Below are 17,281 nucleotides of genomic sequence, written 5' to 3'. Positions count from 1 at the left end.
CTGCAGGGGGAGGCCCTCATCAACTCCCCTTCTGCTGTCCTGCGGAGTGTAGTCACAGGAGTGCCGTGTCCTCTCATATTGCAGGACAATTCACAAACCCAGAGTTGCACATACTGATTTTTAAAGTATTGAAAACTAATTAAACTATTCTAGAACACAGGGTGCACCAGTACTAGCCTTGGGTTGCCGCTGAAAAACATCGGGTTTAGAATGAATTTTTAAAATTCCTCTCCTACATCAAAATAACAAGCTCCTGCACAGCGAATGAAACAATCAACAGAACTAAAAGACAGCTTACTGGATGGGAAGAGATATTTACAAATGAAATTTCTGATAAAGGGTCAGTATCCAATTTATATAACTCAACACCAAAAACACAAATAATCCAATTAAAAAATGGGCAAAAGGCATGGACAGACATTTCTACAAGGAAGACATACAGATGGCCAACAGACACAGGAAAAGATGTTCAGTGTTACTTATCATCAGGGAAAGGCAAACCAAAACCACAAGGAGGTATACATTATACTTGCCAAAATGGCTAATATCAGAAAGACAGGAAATAACAATTGTTCACGAACATGTGGAGAGAAAGGAACACTTGTGCACTGTTGGTGGGAATGCAAATTGGTGCAGCCACACTGTGGACAACAGTATGGGGGTTCCTCAAAAAATTAAAAATAGAATTACCGTATGATTCAGTAATCCCACTACTGGGTCTTTACCCGAAGAAAATGAAGACATTATTCAGAAAGTTATATGGACCCCTCTGTTAATATCAGCATTATTTGTACTGGCCAACATATGAAAGCAGCCACAGTGTCCATAGCAAGACAGATGAACAAAGAAGATGTGGTTATATATATACACAATGGAATATTCCTGAGCCATAAAAAGAATGAAATCTTACCATTTGCAACAACGTGGTTGGTTCTAGAGAATAAGGCTAAGTGGAATCAGTCAGAGAAAGACAAATAACCATATGATTTCACTCGTGTGGAATTTAAGAAACAAAACAAAGAACAAAGAAAAGAGACAAAACAAAAACCAGACTCTTAACTATAGAGAATAAACAGATAGTTGCCAGAGGGGAGGTGGGTGAGGGGATGGGTGAAATAGGTGATGGGGATTAAGAATATACATATCATCATGAGCACTGAGTAAATATATAGAATCGTTGAATCACAGTATTGTACACCTGAAACTATTATAGCACTATATGTCAATTACACTGGAATTAAGAAAAACCATCTTTCTCCTTTATTTGCTTTATTTAAAACTCTTTGCTTCAGACCATTCCTGCATTACAGGTGTTTCCAGTATTTGGGGGAGCTGTTGTCTTTGAGTGCTCTTGGCTTGGCCCACTGTTGTGTCATAAGCATCCTTAAGTTTCACTGAATGCTGAGAGATGCTGGTCCTTCCTGTATTGCCACGAAGACCAGGAAGGAGATATCTTGGGTGGGGAGGAGGCTCCTCAAAGATGCAACCCCAAAGTGGTTTCTGGAAACAGTGTTGGTAATGCTAAGGACAGCAACTCCTTCTGTGTAAGCGTGTCCTTCACTGCGTGCTTTGACTTTGTGGCTTAGTGGTCATCCACGCATTGGTCAGTTAGAGATGTAGAATGTGAACCTGGCTCTTTGGACTGTGAAACTCTGGGCTACATCTCTCTGATTGTGTGCACTCTGCATGCCTGGGCTCAAAGGTGTTTTCTTCTTTGCTGAGGGTTTTGGTGGCCTGTTTGGTGTTTCTCTCTGTTACCTGGTCTCCTGTAGGTCCATGGTCATGGTTTCTGTTCTTCTTTGGGCTTTGCTAGTGATGGCTGATTGTTGGGGAGGCCCTGGTTGCCCCTCTGAGACATTTAATGGCAGAAGTGAGAAACCAGGAGTTTAGGACACTGGCCTCACATCTCCACTGATGGCTTCCCACCAGAGAGAGTGGATTTAACTGGGACGGGGTGCAGCCGGGCAGCAGGAATTTTATAGCCCCTGGGAGATTCCTGTGTGCAGCAAAGCTGGGCAGCTCCTGGGTTGGGAGTCCTAGCTGGGAGTGAGGTTACTAGTGACGCTCCAGCTGCCAGACGCCCAAGATGATGTCTGTGTGCTTGCTTTCCATTGATGCCTGACATTTTCTAGGTAATGGCAAAATGAAAATCTGCTTGGAGTGTGGCTCCTTCCTCTGTATTGTTTCTTTGCTCCTGTGTGTTGCATCACGACTCAGAAGCTGCAGATGTGGCATAGCATCTTCCGTGTCTGACCAGCATGAAAAAGAGCGAGAGCCAGGGCAGACAGGGAGCAGCTCTTTATCAAGCCCGCCGATGTTTAGGCACTGGGGAAAGGCAGTGTGACTCGGTTGGGTTTTCCAAGAATATCCTGGAAAAGAACTGTCTGGTGACCGGCCTGACCCACTTGTCTCCCAGGATACAAAATGTGGCTGCTGCTTTAGGCAGTGATCGGACTTCCTTTTTGGATGACTTCATTTTATTTACCATGTCAACCAATATCAGATCTCTCCTTGGTCTGGCCTCCCATGCCTGGGTTGGGGTGGGGTGGGCCACTCATCCAACCCCAAATGGCCTTGCTTTTTAGAGGCTGTTTGCTCCCACCCACGTGGGGCGATCGTGGGCCGTTGAAGGGCAAGAGCTATGATCATACATTTCTATCCCCGAGAGCCTCGTACAGGGGAGAGCTGTGTGTGTCCACTGACCTACTCCTGCCTCTAGCCACTGTTGCTCTCTTTAACCCACAAGCGAGCATTGCAAGCTTGCCCATGGGGAGGGAGGGATGGGGCCGCTGGGCAGGAAAGACAGCGTGCATTTCCTGCCTTCTGATTGAACATTCTGTATATAGGCAGAATAACTGGACATCTTTCACAAGTATTTAAAAATAAGTGAAAGAATTTTGGTGTTTCTGATGTTCGTCTTCTTTTTTTTTTTCTAATGAACTGTGGCCTCTGGATTATGTTGATGAAGATAAAGCATTTCGTAAATAAAACTTTTGAAGATCAACTCTGGTGGTTCTTCATCTTTTAGAGATCTGGCTAGAAAATTTGGCAAAATGTGTTTTCCAGATTCCCTCCATTTCCACTCATTCTGAGGAAGCCCTGGAAAGGTTGTTAACAGATCTGCCCACCAAAATGTTAGCTCCTGGAGGGCGGGGCTTTGCATGGGTTCTGTTCACCGGTGTGTGTCCAGTGCCTCAGACAGCACAGGCATGGTAAGCGCTTGCTGACTCCTGGATCTTGGGTTTGTGATAGAGATGAACTCATTGATTATTGGCTCTGTGCCTGGCCTTGTGTTGCCTGCTTTCTTCTAGCACATTTTTTGGCAAATAAATGATACATCAGGCTAGCTCAGCCCCCACAGCCTTGCACAATCAGTACTTTTAAGCGACTGTGTGTGATAGGTTTTATTCAGCCATCTTACAGGTGAGGGAACCAAGGCTTGGCAAAGTTAAATCAGGTGCCAGAGTCACCAAAGATTTCAACCTGAGTCCCCAAAGGCCAGTGCTCTCCCGCACAATTATGAAACCACTTTGCTTGGCAACATCAGAAGCTGGCCTTGCATCTTATTCCACTCTGACTCGACGTGGAGTCTTTCGGAGAAAAAAGTCTTGCAATTTATTATTTTGAAGGATACCTTTTTCCGATCTGGTCTATTTAGCTGGCAATGTTGTAAAAGGAATCAATCTTCTTTTTACAAGCTATTGTGGTTTTTTTTTTTTTTTTTTCAAAAGCTGTCACTGAGAACATTTTTCTAAAATGGAGATAAATCTGGAAGGAGGGCTGTAGTGATGATGTGGGGAAAGAGCAGAGAAAACTCATTTCTTTGTGTTCCGTGGCACTGCCACATGAAAGGAAGCTACCTTTGGACATTAAATAGTTGGCTTAACATCTGAATGCAGGAAAACAAGAGGAAGTATTAGTAAAGGTCTCGATGTTTACTCTTACGTCATTCCATTTAAACTGCCACTCTTCTTTTATGAACGTATTGCTTCTGTGTTTTGGAGAAGCGTATTGAAGATGTTTGGACATACGCACATCCTTATTTTTCCTCTGTCCTGTGACTCAGAAGAGACCCAAGTTCCTTCTGCCTTGGTGCTGGAGTCAGAGTACAGCTGTGGGTCTTTGGGAAGAGTCGAGCTTCGTTTCTGCCTTTGGAGTTAACAGCTGCCAGGTTAACAGATATGTGTAGGGAAAACACATTTGCATTTAAAAATTGAAAATATATAATAGGCTTTGAAGCATTAGCTTTCTTTTAGTGCTTGAAATTCAAGAGTAGTATCTTGTTTTCAATTCAGCTGTTTCATTCATTCTTCCATTGCTTATTCGTTCATTCATCCAGGGGCTTTCTGTCTGTGAGGGTAGTGCTAGGTATTGTGGGATATGTGGTGAGTAAGGCATTATCTCTGCCCTCAGGAAGCGACTGGATTGGTAGAGAAGACAAACATGTAGGCACCCAGCAGTAACCAAGTAGAGGTAGAAACTGCTGTGGTGTGTTGTCGAACATCACACAGAAGATGTGTGTTAGGCAATATCTCATAGATGTTGTGTGGTATGGAATCTCAAATAGAAGATACTGGCTATGAGGAATTTGGGAAGGCTTCCTGGAGGAGGAAACATCTTTTTTAAAAGCTTTGAAGGAAAAGTGAGATGGAGGAGAAAAGTACATTCCAGACCAAGGGAACAGCATGAAGGTTGTTGTTAGTCCTGGAAGAAGGAACATTTTGGAATGGGATGGGGGCCTGGATGGTGCAGATGTGTGGGCGATGAGACTGGATGGGATTCTTATGCCCCCGATGAAACGTCTCATGGGGTAGATGACTTGCACCCTGTTTAGAGGGTACTCTTGGTGTGGATTGCTCACATGTGCTTACTGGCCCGTCATGTTCCCATGGGGGCCCAAGCCTACCTAACTCCACTTTCAAGGGGAGGTAGCTGAAATTAAGTTTGGGGTTCTAGCTTTGCACACAGCCCACAGCCATTCACTGTGGCTCGAGAGTGTTGACTCCTTACTTAATTCTTTAACTTTCCATAGTGCTGACTCTAGTCACAACTTTGAGCAAGTCCCTTAACCTCCTGGGGCCTCACCTTCTCTCTGTGTGAGTCAAGGTCATGCACAAGGTCTCCTGCTCTCTCCTGAGTCCAACCTCTTCTTGTCAAGTGTTCCGTTTCTCTGAGCCAAGAGCCTCAACTTGGCTCTCAAGCCCTTTACCATTTTGGCCCCCAGCTGTCCTCCCTACGGAGTATCCAGAATTCCCTGCAAAGTGTCATTATCATCTTTAGTCTCCAGCAAAATTTAGTTCTTTATGCTTTTCAGCTTGAATTTTGTAGTGCATGAAATTCTTCAGGTCTCTACTGGTTTTTCTCAACTGGGGCAGGGTTCTGTAACAGAATTGTTATTCCTAATGCCTGGAGTAAGGCATCCACTCACTGTGTGTAATGAATTAATTTATCTTTTGTGCTTCTAGAATGGTACTAGGTATGTACTGTCTTTAGGAGCATTGAGAAAATAGTTACTCAGTATATGTGCATAATCTTTTTCTTCCCTTCTTCCTTTCTGTTTAACTGCAAATTAGATTCTAGTTTTCACGCTGCTTTGCTACTTGCTCTTTCTTCCCACTTACCCGTGTTTTTCAATGACTGGTGTTTCCCGTGTTCAGAAGAGAAGCCCTGGTTGGAAGCCAGCAGTGATAGCTCTAAAGGCATAATCCAAATCTGGAGTTGTGTTGTGGAATTGGGGATGCGTGGGTTGGGCTCCCTTCAGAGGAAGGGATGAGAAGACCTAGTGAAACGCCATTTCAGAAGGAGCGAAGGGGAGCTAAGCTTCCTCACTGGTCCAGTATCTCAGTGGCTTCTTTTCTCTACTCTTGCCCCTCTGCAGTCCATGCACAGCAGCTAGAGGGAGCATTTAAAAATGCTAAGTGCGATTTTTGCCACTCTCCATCCCCCCTTCCACCTTCTGGTGTCCGTGGCCTATCACATCTAAGTTCCAGAGTCCTAGAAGGTCTGATGTAATTTCGCCCTGGCTCTTCTGACCTCATGTCCCATTTTGCTTGTCCCCCTCTCTTCTGCAGTCATGCTGGTCTCTTGCTCTCCTCCTCCTCACACCTCAAACCTTGGACTGGTTCCTGCCCCAGGGTCTTTGTCCTGCTGTTCTGTTTGCCTGGAATGCCCCTCCCAGATCTTTGCCTGGCCGTTGGCCTCCCTGCAGTCAGTCAGGCCTTTGCTCCCACGGCACTGCCTTGGAAAGGTCTTTACTGGCCGCTTGCCTCCCACTGCCTCTGTCCTCAGTTCTCTCCCATGATACCCTTTCATGTCTTTGTAGCACTTACCAGTATCTGAAATGGTGTTGTGTTTACTTTATTCCTCCCCTGTCCCTAAAATGCAGACTGCAGAACTCTTGTCTGTATCATTTACCTGCTTTCCCCCACACCCAGAGTATTGTCTGGCATGAAAGGTACTCAGTAAATATTTGAAGACTGAATGAATGCATAAATCTCTGTGCAGGGGCGGGGTGGGCCAGACAAGCATTTGTCAGCCTTTACCTCCACCTTCTCAGAGACAGTCCTGCCCGCCTCAAGGCTGCTAATCTGTACTGAGACAGTTCTGATGGTTAGGCTATCCTTCCTTCTGCTGGAAACAAAAGTCCTAGGAAACTGGGCTTCTTGCCCAGTAGCTCCCGCTCATGGCTCTGCTGGGGAATTGGGGTGGCGGCTGCCACGGTCAGCATATTCTACACATGGACTTGAGGGGACTTGGGGTGATGGGCCCTGTGCTCCCGCCCCCCCTCCCCCAATCTTCCTCTGCTGAATGGTGTTGCCCAGCCCGGCCTTCAGGGTCAGCCCCACAGGGCTCAAGGTTACGCCCCCTCGCCAGGCTGCCCACAGCCCGGGGACTGTTCCATGTGGACTGGCCACTGAAGGCCATCGTGGCCCCAGCTGGGCACTCTGAAGGGCCTGTGGGCTCAGCCGAGGTTGCGCTGGGGGCCTGTGTCGCAGATTCATGGTCTTCTCTGGCTGGTCCTGCTTTCTTTGCCCTTCTCCAGGTGTCCACCCCAAGGGTGCCCCTAGTGAACACCCTGTTTGCTAAACTCCCTCAGTGTCTGCCACTCTGGGACCCCAACCTGCAGCAGTTGGCTCATTGCTTAATCTTCTTAGGTTTCTTACACCCTCTCCAAACCAGGGAAGGTAAGGGAAGGTAAGGCTTCATAGCCCCCTCCTGCTATGGCAGGGTCGGCGGGGGATTTCATTGAGCACGGGACGCACTGCTGTCCCTGGCTGGTCCATGGTGGCAGTCCACGGGGAGTGGCATGGGGGCTCTGCAGACTTTTCACTGGCCGCTGCTCGAGGCTGGTGCCACTGACCTCTGGCTGGCGGCCGTGTGCTGAAGTGTGTTCTGAGGAGCTGACATGAAGTCTGGGTGATTGCCTGAGAAACCCACTCCAGATTTTTTTTCACCATCTATCTCCCCTGGGTCTTCTCCAGAAACTGAGCTGAAGGCTTTTATGATTTCCTGGAGAGCAAGTGAGAGTAGTCAGTGATCCCATGTTCTTTGGATGCCCAGAACCAGCCAGAAGGGTTAAGTAAGGAGAAGCTGGTTGCAAGAGACTAGCGCGCCCTGATTTTGTTTCCACACTTAGACACAGGCGAGGGGACTCGTACTTATGGAGCCTCTGCTGCTGCATCGGGTACTGAGGGTGCCGGTGAAGGTGAGGACTCCGCTCAGTTGCTGTCTGGGCTTGAGGAAGGAAGGTGAACCCCTTTGCATCTGAGGGGAAGAGCCTGCTGGGTGCACAGCTCAGTTCAGAGGTGGTGGGGTCCGTGGTAGCAAGTGACAGTAAAGTGTGAGTAGATCGCATGCGACTTTTAGGATATAGTTCTACTAAAAAGTCAACGTGTTTATCTGAAACTCACGTTTAATTGGGTGTCCTGTGTTTTATCTGGATCCCTAATAAAAGGGAAAAGAGACATGTCATTGGGTAGAGCAGAGGGACTGAGCAATTCATTGAGAGAAGGACATCAGAATACAGTATCTCTGTTTTCAGATATTGTACAAGATCTACTCGTACTGCTAACAGGTTCCTCTTTATCCTTCCAGAAATGTTCAGAAATGTTTTGCACATCTGGAAGCATATAAGCGCATATTCTTTATGCTTTATTTATCTACTTAACTGCAGACCAGATTATGGTCTGCACGCCGCTGCTGGTTCTTTCTCCTACTTAGGAGCGTTCCTTGGACTTCTTTCCATAGTGGTACCCATGGAGGTCACACGTTCTTTTAAAAAATGGCTTTTTATTTTTATTTTTGCTACTGAGTGTCCTGCCACCAAAGTAAAAGTGGTTAAATATTAGTTCGTAGTATGTAAGTTTGCATTTTTTATTTTTGAAGCTTGGTGGATATACAGTTTTATGTTAATTTCGGGTGTCCAACATAGTGATTCTATAATTATATACAAAGTATGTGAGTTTTAAGGTGAATTTGGGGGATACCAATTTACTTCAGAACTTGGGGTGAATAAGCTATTCTTTAGAATCTGCTTAGATAATGCTTAGTTTGGAGATCTCAGTACCACCCAATCAGGAGTGACCAAACACCATCAACTGAGCAACTGGAATCCATTTGAATTGCTGAATAATTTAAAACCATTTCAAAATTATTGAATTAATATAGGGTTTTTTTTTTTTTTTTTCCTGATAAGCTTACTCCTACGCACAAATCTGAGAGCTGACACAATTTTTCTCTTTTTCTGATTGGGCATTTTATACTTTTCCATTCCTTCCTCCCTCTCCCTCCCCCCAGTATTGATCTGTAACTCAGTCTACTTACTCCAGCTGGTTCGTTTGTAGCATCTTATGATCTAGTTTCCAGACCTTTCAAATAAATTACTCATTTATATGAAGGAACCATAATTGACTTTTCGGTTGAGAAACCCAATTCACCAAAGTGGCTCGGGAGAGACATAGTTCATTTTGCTCTATTATCAAATCAATGTTCAAATAATATTTTAAGATTATTTATTTTCCTCAATATGAGAAAAATGTCAGGATTTATTTCCCATGTTTCTTAAATGTCAGAGGAAATTGACCTGAGCTGGGAGAACTCTCCGTGCCTGGTGTTTTACAGTTTTCAGCCCAAGGATTAAGAGACAAAGCACTGAGCGCTGATTGTGATTATTGCCCTTGTGCTCAGTGGTCTCAGGTCATGGAGTATGAACGAAGCTGGTTCTGGGACTTGCTAGACTAATTGGAGAGGTGATGTCAGCAAGGTTGAGACCCATGTGATTGGGAGGATTTAGGTGGGTGTATGAAGGGAAATTGTTTCTGAAGTTTTATCAAGGGTGGGTGATTGGGATTAGACCGGAGACAAGCCTTGCTTTGGAATGTGGATAGGAATTGGATGGCATCATAGCCTGTGGAAGAGCAAGAACCAAGAATGGTAGAGGTACTCATAGGGGGGCTGGCATTAAGTAGCGAATGCATGTGGAGAAAACTAGGCTGGAGTAAGAGGCAGTTATTTAACTTTCAGTCAGCCTGTTACATTAAGCAACCATTGGATGCGCACCTCAAAGTTGCAGGTGCTGTGCTAGGGCCTGGGGCTGTAAACCCAGACGGGTAGAGTCCTTACTTTGAAGAAGTTTGGAGTCTGGTGGTGAGACAGGGAGGAGGACCCTCTGACTAAGGGTTGGGATGGAGGGCTCAGTGAAGGCTCTCCAGATGGGCGAGGTCTTAAGCGGAGTCTGGTTGGATGGCTGGGAGTGGGCCAGGCCAGGATAAGGGGATGGGATTGATACAGTGTTGAATGATGACATTAGCTGGGGTCAGAGCAGGAAGGACTTTGTATACTGCTGGGAGTTGGATTTTATCCTAGAGCCTTTGAGAAGTCACTGAAGGAGTTAAAGTGCCTGGGTTTGGAGGAATCCCGCTGACAGCAGGGTAGAGTGTGGGTGGGAAGGGACACGGCTGGAGGCAAAGATACTGGAGAGGTGTGCAGCCCCTGCTGGGACAGTGTCTGGAGCAGGGAGATGTGGCATGTGGCCCAGATCCGTAGACGAGCTATCGATTACACAGGATTAAGTAACTGACTGTTGGCTGTGGGGATGAAGGAGTGGGAGGTAAGGCTGTCAATGGAGTGTCGCATGGACCCTGAAGTCATCTGTGATAGTTAAAGGCTCTGTGGTGAAGTGAAGACTGTGAGCAGTAGTCTGTCTCCAGTGGACAAGGGGCTGAGCGGGATTGATCAGCAGGGTGTGGAGGGAAAGAGGGGACTGGAGTCTGCCTTCTTCTTTCTTTCATCTCTGGAATATCCGGAAGTTGACAACTCTCCTGGAATCTACAACCGATGAAAACACTGTCATTGTTTAATAATTCCGACCATCGTAAGCCCTTTGGGGAGATTACGGTGGCTTTTCCATGGGTATTTTCAGTAACTACAGTGAAATTTGTTCTGTATGGCCTAAAATATGCTCTGTAGGGCCTAGCGTCTTAATTATAAATGCTAATACTTTTGGAGGAAAGATACACCTTTCTCCTATAGTTTTAGTTTTTAGGCCCAAGAAGGAAGCAATCTAGGAAATTGTTGCGTGTAAAATTTCCTTTCTGGAACAGATGGCCTCCACCTTAATCTTGATGACCTGTGATTATTATTTTTTTAAAAAAGTTTATTGCTTCACAACTTTATTTTTGAAATCACAAATAATTCAGAGTGACCGCCACTGGGGCCTCTGTTAAAAGATTTTCCAGCAGAGCTGCCCCAATTTTTTTTTTTTTAAAGATTTTATTTTATTTATTTGACAGAGATCACAAGTAGGCAGAGAGAGAAAGAGGGGAAGCATGCTCCCTGCTGAGCAGAGAGCCCGATGTGGGGCTCGATCTCAGGACCCTGGGTTCACGACCTGAGCAGAAGGCAGAGGCTTTAACCCACTGAGCCACCCAGGTGCCCCAGAGCTGCCCCAGTTTTAAGATTAAGCAGGATTGTGCTTTAAGATGAACTAACTTTCAAGATCTTCAGAGAAGAAAAGCATTGCTTCTATCTGTGCTTTTCTTAGACTAAAATCGTATTGCAGAAAACTCTACTTTCAAAATTAACACAGCAGTAACACAGTATAAAGTACCTGCCTATTTTGGAATCTTCGAGAATGTTTTCTTGTAAGAAACTATTTAGCCCATAATCAGCATGAAGCATACACAGTATGTGGTCCGGGATATGAAGGTTCCCAGATAGAATTCTGTTCTCCAGTAGTCCTGCCGCTGGGACGTCACTCAGTCGTCAGGATTACAGTGCCGATGACCATTCCCTTTAACAAAACATCCTCGCACGTGGCCTGTCCCCTGCAAATGTGAAGGGATCCATTTCAGGCATATCTGGTTTACTTTGAAATCTCTTCAGGTAATCCCGAACCTCTGTAAGAGAACTGCCTAATTTAACCAAGGGCACTAGAGGAAAATTCCCGCTTTCCCAGCAAAGATCCCGTGTTAAGACTGTAAGAGGTTTGGGGCGCCAGGGTGGCTTAGTCGATTAAGCATCTGCTTTCAGCTCAGATCATGTTCCGGGGGTCCTGGGATTGAGCCCCACATGGACTCCCTGCTCAGTGGGGAGCCTGCTTCTCCCTCTCCCAATGCCCTTCCCCCTGCTTGTGCGCTCCCTCGCTTGCTCCTGCTCTCTGTCAAATAAATAAATAAAATCTTAAAAAAAAAAAAGACTGTAAGAAGTTTGACATCACAAGCGAGAGATCTGATGTGGTTTTGACAGGCAGAAACTGCCTTGTAGGAACATTAATACTTAGATTTTAAAACCTTTTCCAGGTAGCCCTGACTGCAGTTTCTGAGGAGTGACATTCAGCCTTCCATCCAGTCCCTGGATTTACAGTGATTTCTATGTCAATAGCCTTCTGTTCCTGCAGGCTTTTTAACTGCTGCAAGAGAGATATGGATCTCAGGTTGTTGGTGATAAATATTTTGAATTTTGATAAGACTCAGACTCATCAATATGTGCTTTTGGCCCTTGAGCGATTTCCATCAGTCTCCAGACTTCATAGTGAATGTCCCACCCTTTACAGCTGCCGGTGTTTTATTTGTGACTTCCTCGACAAGTTCACAGGGTTTTCCATTGGCTGGGTTCATTAGATGGTTAAGAACATCAGGCTCCACCATGACACTCAGATTATCTGTTAGACACAGAAACATGTTCTTTGCCTTCTCCCAGGAGGGTATCTAGCAAACCAGAGTTGTAGAAACTGACGTAAATGTCACCATGACCTGGGGTACCAAGCTTCTCTGTTGTCCCCTGAATAAGATACATTCTTTGCTGCAGGCAATCAGGATTCTTTTTTTTCTTTTAAAGATTTTATTTATTTATTTGACAAAGAGAGATAGCGAGAGAGGGAACACAAGCAGGGGGTTGGGTGGGGGGGGGGGAGTTGCCAAGGGAGGGAAGCAGGCCTCTCGCTGAAGGGTAACTCCATCCCAGGACCCTGGGATCATGACCTGAGCCAAAGGCAGTTGCTTAATGACTGAGCCACCCAGGTGTCCCAGCAATCAGGATTCTTTATTAATCCTTGGGTACCTGCTTTGATTAATAATGTAGATTTTTCACATGAAATGTTTGGTTTTTCTCTGGTATTTATTTTTGTATCTTCATTTGTATTAAGAGAGCTCATTAGTTCATTAGATTAAGAGGAACATTTGTATTGTAGATTTTGTTCAGATACTCAGTTTGCTGAATGATCCCATCTAAAAAGGTGTTTTCATTTTGTACACGTGTCTGACCTTTTGGGCTTTTGTAGCCCATGCTGGTCCTCAAACTGCCATTGAGTTTTACAACCACCAGCCAGTTCAGCACAGAAGATAAATATTATTAGGTAAGCCCTGGCCCTCATCTCTTCATAATGCTGCATCGAATCTTTTGGAGGTCTCTGGATTTTTACCCAATCCACAGAAGGTCCCTTTTCTTGCAAAAATCTGTGAAATAGCTTCTGAAAATCCAGTAAGGTATTTCTTTAGTGTGTTTAAACTCAGGTGATGGTGCTCTGGTATTTTTTCTAGTTCCTTCTTCAAAGATCATTCCAGCTCTTGTTGAATGACTTTCTGAAACTGAGAAGCATCATCTTGAGCCACGGCTTTGCTAAGATCTTTCTGAGTCTTGCTTCTGTTTCCATAACTGGCTCCTCCTTTCTTCTCTTACTCTCTGGGTTTTTTAATATTCTGTCCCCTGGCCATTTTCTCCCTCAGTTATTTCCTAACCCTGACTATTTTTAAGAATGACTTCAAGCTATTGGTGGCAACCTCACCCTGACATTGGGAAATGGTCTGGGGATAGAAAGGGCTAGAAGCTGATGGGTTTGCCATGTGCTGGGAATGAGATCATCTGGATGTCATAACACTCAGATGACTTCTTAGGTCCCAGTAAGTCAGACACTTGTTGTTTTCGTTCAGAGGCCACTGTACAATTTATGAGCCAAGAGTAAAGACAGTGTCAGCTGATTTAGGTTGTACCCATATTCTGCCATGTGGCTTTACCAAAAAACCTTAAAGGTCAAAGTACAAGGGTAGTGAGTTTCCCAGTGCACAAAGTAGGTAACATTGAGTGTGTCTCATGAGAGTAAATGTAAGGTCAGTAATCACTCTGTCAGATTGATAGTGTCAGCACAGTGCTTTCCAAGCTTTCCTGTTCACTGGAGTCATGAAGGGCTCTTGTTACAGCGCAGGTTCCCCCTCAGTAGGTCTGTGGTGGGGCTTGAGATTCCTCCTTTCTAACAAGCCCTGGGGCTACCAGTGCTGTTGGTTCCTGGGCTACATGTTGAGTCACAGGAGTCTAAGCTGGAGCACCTGTCTTTTGGGGGTCCAGAGCTCTTTGAGAAAGTAAAGAAAGCTATAGACCCCAAGAATAGTGAACCTGCCACCTTCCCCCTCCTGCCACCACATCACAGTGCAGATGATTTCAAGGTTGTGAACCCTTTGAAACCCACCCAGCATCTCAGGTTTCAGAAGTGGCTCATAGATGCTCATAGGACATAATGGTCTTCCAGTTGATGTCTTCGCTAGTATTTATAGAGTGGATGTTCATTTCCGACTCTGAGGGAGATACTGCCGTGGCTACCTATAGGGAAGAATAAATGATCATGCAGAGGACCCTTTATAAGGTATAAGGCTGTGAGCCTTGGAATTACTTTGTCTCTGACTTCCTGCAAGAGCGGTGGACACAGTGTAGGTCGCATTCCTTCATGTCTTATAAGTCAGAATTGACAAGTCGTGTGAGCACCTGTTGGAGTCCCTTCTGATCTTCCATCCCTGGTTGATTGTGTGCTCCCAGCAGGTATTTGTTGCTAACAGCGGTTTTAAAGCGAAAGATCTAGACAGGTTAAGGACAGAGAAATGACCCACATGGGAATGGGAGGGATTGAGATGTGGCAGCCTGTTGTGTTAATAAAACTGTGTAGTCCTCTCGCTGTGGGCAGGACCTGCTTTTGGTAGTTGCACGCTGAAGAAAGGGGTAATTTTGTGAAGTATTTATTTAACGGCCACATGAACACATGTCCCCAAGGCAGTTCTCACTTTTGGGTCCAAAATGGACCTGCCCAAGATCTGGGCACTGCGTACATGGTTGGGAGGGGAGTTCATTTATTTGTCTTTTAAGCTACTGGTCTGTTCATGACCTATATTTCTTCAGACAGGCTTGGAAAAGTTAAATCAGGCCATGGTAATCCATTGTAGTTCTTTAATGGTGTTTGCAACATACTGTTTGGGTTTCATTGTTCTGGCTGCTATTTATTCTGCCTCTTCATGCTGGGGTTGCCAGGACACCTGGTTCCCCCACCTTGGGATTATTTTAAGGAAATCTCAGACCTCATATTATTTCATTTATAAATATTTCAATGTGTGTCTCTAAAAAGTTAAGACTTTAAAAAAAATCATCATGAAACCATTATCATACCAAAAATGGCAGTAATAAATCCTTAATACCAATTTGTATTTAGTCGGTGTTAAGATATCTTGTAATTTCTAAATATGGCTTTTTTTCTGTTTGCACTGATAGGTCTTTTTTTTTTTCTTTATTTTTTTTAGGATTTTATTTATTTATCTGTCAGAAAGCGAGAACACAATTAGGGGGAGCAGCAGGCAGAGGGAAAAGCAGGCTCCCTGCAGAGCAAGGAGCCTGATGTGGGACTGGATCCCAGGACCCCAGGATCATGACCCGAGCTGAAGGCAGATGCTTAACCAACTGAGCCACCCAGGTGTCCTGGGTCTTTAAAGCTTTTTTTTAATCTATAGGTTCCACTTCCCTCTTTATACTCCTTGCAGTTTATTAGTCTTGTTATTGAAGGCTGGGTCACTTACCTGCTGCCCTTCCCAGAAGCTGGATTTTGCAGACTGTGTCCCTGGCATTGTCTGATGTGTTCCCCCTGCTCCCTGTGTTTCCTGGCATTCACTGTCCGTCACAGCTCTAGGTCAGAGTCTGGCCTTTTCCTTGGGCCAGCGACAAGATTTCTGCAGCAGAGGTGTTCCTCTTTCAGTTTCACTGGACAGCATGTCTGGTTGTCTTCTGGTGGAGTTAGCAGCCATTGATGGGCATTCCCTGGAGCCATGAATTCATCAGAGTTGCAAAGTGCTGACATTCTAATTCTTTTGCTCCTTCTTCATTTATTAGGTAGAATACTCTAAAAAGAGGAGCTTTCCCAAACAACTATTTGGTTAAACTTAAAAACACTTGACTGTTTAGGAAATGCTTGAGTCTCCCCTTTTATTTACTAGGTTTTTGTTTTGTTTTTTTTTTTTGTTTTTAAGATTTTTATTTCTTTTGGGCGCCTGGGTGGCTCAGTGGGTTAAGCCTCTGCCTTCAGCTCAGGTCATGATCTCGGGGTCCTGGGATTGAGCTCCGCATAGGGCTCTCTGCTCAGCGGGGAGCCTGCTTCCCCGAGCCACACACCGCCGCCCCCCCCCCCCCCGCCCTGCCTGCCTCTCTGTCTACTTGTGATCTCTATCTGTATCAAATAAACAAATAAAATCTTAAAAAAAAAAAAAAAAGTCGGATGCTTAACTGACTGAGCCACCCGGGTGCCCCTGCTCACTAGTTTTTAAAATAATGGGGTGACTCTTTTTGGTTTTCCAAAGGGCACCATTCAGTTTTTACTTTTTTCATTATGAGTTCATAAGTTGATGCATATTTCAAATGATTCAAGTTGGTGCATATTTCAAATTCCTTCTGCTGCTCAGATGTGACTGGTGGGAATTTAGTTCAGGTCGGCTCCTGAGTCCTTTTGATGTAGCTCTTGTATTGATATCTCTTAACTGTGTAACACAACCGAAGGCCTTAAAACCCCTAAACTGCCAATTTAGGGGCTTATAACAACATCTATTACCTCACCGTTTCTGTGAGTCAGGGTTGGGGTGGGGTTTATTGGGTCTTCTCACCCACTCAGGGTCTCTCAAGGGTGCAGTCCTGGGCCTTCCAGCCTGACTGAGGGAGGGGCACTTCTAGGCTCACTCAGGTGGCTGCTGGCCCTCTGCCCTTTGTCTCCGGGTGAGTCTCTGCTGAAATCTCTAAGTGTGGCACCTGGCTGTCCTCATTGCCAGGACCCTGAGAGGCACACACACAGGAGGGCCAGCACATCAGAAATCCGAATCTTTCTGTAATCCAAACTAGGAAGCATCAGACTATCACTTTGGGGACCTTAGTGTTCTAGTCATTAGAAGTGAGTTGCTAGATCCAGCCCACTTCCCCGGGGCAAGGGATCATATAGGGTCCCAGATACCAGGAAGGCAGGATCACCAGGAGCGGTGTGAGAAGTTGCCTAAGGACAACTTGGACAAACTAACTTTTGATGTGGTGGCTTCCTGCTTTCTTGTGTGACAGGATAGTTCAAATATTTGTTTTGAGTCGTCCTCCAGGTAGCCCTGACTCTAAATGGAATTTAGAGACTATAATTTGGGCATAAGATTCTAGGCCTTTTCAGAGGACAAAGCTAGGGAGTACTTTCTTTTCCTTTTTCAATTTCAGATAAAGTTTATGCTAGTTCCTTTCAGATTCAGGACTACAGAGTTTTTAACTTAACCTCATCCATCTTGTGTTTTATCTCTGTTCATCCAAACCCCTTGGTTCTCAAGGCCACCACCATAATTACTGAGGTATTGTCCCATAGTACACAAACAGAAATTTCTGAATGACAGTGCTTACTTTACCGGCAAAAATCTGATTAGTGAAAGTGCTTTAAGACTTCTTTAGTTTTTTTTCTCCTTGGGCTATACCCCACTGCATTCTACAGTCAGAGTTTAGCATCTAGTCAAAACTG

At 45.1% G+C, this 17,281-nt stretch overlaps 1 protein-coding gene across 2 annotated transcripts in view; it reads left to right on the top strand.

Moving 5' to 3' along the window:
* The window catches only part of KIF16B (kinesin family member 16B), a 283,672-nt gene that overhangs the window by 18,905 nt on the left and 247,486 nt on the right, over positions 1–17,281 (top strand). The gene's annotated exons all lie outside the window — the stretch shown is intronic.

This window comes from Martes martes (genome assembly GCF_963455335.1).
Source record: "Martes martes genome assembly, chromosome: 9".
Taxonomy (NCBI): domain Eukaryota; kingdom Metazoa; phylum Chordata; class Mammalia; order Carnivora; family Mustelidae; genus Martes; species Martes martes.
This window is presented reverse-complemented; position numbering and strand designations above follow the sequence as displayed.